General features: G+C 42.9%; 1 long non-coding RNA gene across 1 annotated transcript; it reads left to right on the top strand.

Annotated features, from left to right (window-relative positions):
- Positions 1 to 1,730: 1,730 nt before the first annotated feature.
- On the top strand, positions 1,731 to 2,269 carry LOC134220614 (uncharacterized). Its single transcript, XR_009981981.1, has 3 exons — positions 1,731 to 1,865; positions 1,952 to 2,027; positions 2,102 to 2,269. It is a non-coding gene; the product is annotated as an uncharacterized LOC134220614 (long non-coding RNA).
- Positions 2,270 to 3,153: the final 884 nt, after the last annotated feature.

The following is a 3,153-nucleotide window of genomic DNA, read 5'->3' as shown; positions in this document are numbered from 1 at the left end:
TCGAATAACGATGTATAATTTGAGATCGTCTGCAAATATCAACAGCAGGCCTCCACGCTGCAGGATAAAAGGTACGTCATTCACGAAGAGCGAAAACAGCAATGAACCCAGCGTGCTTCCTTGGGGGACTCCGGAGCCGTTCGAAAAACAATGGGATGAGTGATCTCCAATGATGACGGTCACTTGACGTTGCACTAGATATGATCGAAGCCAAACTTGCTTTATTAACCAATGGCGAAAAGGCTCAAAAACTTGCTCAGCAGTTCGAGAGTGCCCATAATTTTAGTCTAGGTCTCACTAGTCCAATTGAGGATCAGGTCACACGAAGCTTCGAAGACATTCTCAACCAAGATAATGTTTTTGACCCTTCGTTGGGAACTAATTTGGATGAAGTGAGATCTATTACTAGAAAATTTAAAAATATGAAAGCCCCGGGTGATGATGGTATTTTCTATATACTTATCAAAAAACTTCCTGAGAGCTCTTTATCATTTTTGGTTAATTTATTTAACAAATGTTTTCAATTGGCATACTTCCCAGATAAATGGAAAAACGCCAAAGTTGTTCCAATTTTGAAGCCGGACAAAAATCCAGCTGAGGCTCCTAGTTATCGCCCAATCAGTTTGCTTTCTTCAATAAGCAAACTGTTTGAAAAGATTATTTTAAATAGAATGATGATTCATATTAATGACAATTCTATTTTTGCTGATGAGCAATTTGGTTTTCGCCATGGGCATTCAACCATTCATCAGTTATTAAGAGTTACGAACTTAATTCGGCTCAACAAATCTGAAGGATATTCGACTGGAGTTGCTCTTCTTGATATAGAGAAAGCATTTGACAGTGTTTGGCATGAAGGTTTGATTGTAAAATTGATGAATTTTAATTTTCCTCTGTACATTATTAAACTGATCCAAAATTATTTATCAGATCGCTCAGTGCAGGTAAACTATCAGAATTCTAAATCTGATAGATTACCTGTAAGGGCTAGTGTCCCCAAGGCAGCATACTGGGGCCCATTTTGTATAACATTTTTACTTCTGACTTACCTGATTTACCACCAGGGTGTCAAAAATCCTTGTTTGCAGATGACACAGGTCTCTCAGCCAAAGGGCGTAGCCTTCGTGTCATTTGTAGTAGATTGCAAAAAAGTTTGGATATTTTTTCCACTTACTTGCAAAAATGGAAAATTTCCCCGAATGCTTCCAAAACTCAGCTTATAATTTTCCCACATTGTAACGAGCCTTCGGGTCGTTACAATTATTGTAAATATTCTAATTGTTATTATTGTTCTTAGTTTCTTGTTACATGTTTTCGTTTATATTTACGGTTACAATAAATTAAATAGACTAAAGTTGAACAAATTTCGAGAATTAAAAAAAGATAAACCAGCCTAATGAGAAAAACGGAGATTCACCGCGGTATAGTTCATTGTGTTCATTTTCTGCATTCCCCTCAATAAAATGGTTAATGAGATCTAAGCCAGGTGGTGAGATACCGTGGAATCAAATTGCGTAAGCCACCCAAGATTGCTTGATCCCGCAAAATTTGCATATGAGCTTCGGCGTGCATCGACCTGGATTCCTTTGAAGATTTGTTGACCTTTTCCGAAGTCCCTCTCACATGGACAGAAAGGTGGCTAATTTAGGCTGTTCGTGTGAAGAGACGCGAACATGCGCGAAAATGATTGATAGAAGCATGAGAGCAGCCGTCGGTATCGCGAAATTACCTTCGTGATTTCCGGTGACGAAATTAATTCGGCGGTTAATCTGAGGATTATTGAAGTGATCAGATTCACTTCGAACTGATCCGTGGAAGAGGCAGGAGTGGCCCAAGTGTTCTCGCGCCGTGGTAGTTTGTGTAAGGTAAAAGCCACATTAAGTGTTTTCAATTAGTGGATCTTCAATAAAGCCTTTCCCAAAGAAATTAAATTTTAAAACCTTTCCCTCAGATAGCGTAGCTTATTAGTCGTGTGTGCAAAAGTTAAACGGTGTGTTATCGTGTGTGCTGGTGGTTGATAACGACAGGTAAATTGTGCAATTTATTGGTGGAAATATTGCGCTAACACGTGCAACGTGCAACGGTCGTCTCGTGTATTTAGATCCGTGACCACGCCGCTACGACGCCCGACAACCCACACCGAACCATCGAGGCCATTCTTGACCCCACCATCAGATTGCGAGGTTCTCCCGGGGCACGCCGGAAGAGGGACGCGATCGCCAATCAACGCGCGCCCTAGGCAGGGCATCACAGAAGAAGAAGAAGAAGAAGAAGAAGAGAGAAGGCAACCGTTTTCCGTTCCGTTGGTGACGACCGACGGACATCGACGCACGTGCCGCGTCGCGCCAAACCATCGATGAGACCGTAAGTTCTATCCGGAGCAAAGTCATCCGTAGGCGACAACCGCAGTCGCAGCGTCATCAGCTAGCCCAGCTAGCCCAACCGCCGACCCGGACCCGCCGGCGAACCGCGATGTAAGATTCATCCCATCCGTTCAACAAACAGCAGTAGCAACATCAACCGCTAGGCAAGCCGCCGACCCGCCGGCGATCAGCAAGTAATTCGCCGCCATCGTCCGCAAGTGCACATGGACGCCGCGTAAGTCGTCCATTCAAAGTGAGTACTCCTTTCTAAATACATGCGCATGTGATTTTCTGCCGCAACATAGCCCTATTCCGTTGCTAGGCGAAGACATGGCTTCGCCGTGAGAAATATGTTGAGTGCCGATTAAGCACAATAGTCGTTGCGTTTGCGTAGCGCGTTAGAAAATTGCACGTTTCTGTTGAGTGAACCACACCAGGAGAGCACACACGATAGGAGGCTAGGGACAGACCAATAAGGCATTAATGGGAAAGGTGTAGAACTGTAGAAGCGAGGAGATAGGAAACAGTGGAAATGAAGAGAACACTAGTGTTGGTAAAATAAAGCTCGAGTAAGTTGGGATAAAAGCTCCGCTGTTCTTTCAATGTCGTGAAATAATTTCAATAAACACTGCCGACTAAACGCATTTGTAAATTACTTGTTATTTGTGGTCCCGAATGAAGTGAAACTGGTTGAGAGTATTTAATGTAGTTCGTTTTCGTTGTAGTTTTTTGTAGTATTTTTCTACTGGGAGGTTGGCTCTGAAACCTACCGGGCACCTCTCTAATTCGA

This window comes from Armigeres subalbatus, chromosome 3, assembly GCF_024139115.2.
Source record: "Armigeres subalbatus isolate Guangzhou_Male chromosome 3, GZ_Asu_2, whole genome shotgun sequence".
NCBI lineage: Eukaryota > Metazoa > Arthropoda > Insecta > Diptera > Culicidae > Armigeres > Armigeres subalbatus.
The sequence above is the reverse complement of the archived record's forward strand: the minus strand, read 5'-3'. Positions and strand labels throughout refer to the sequence as shown.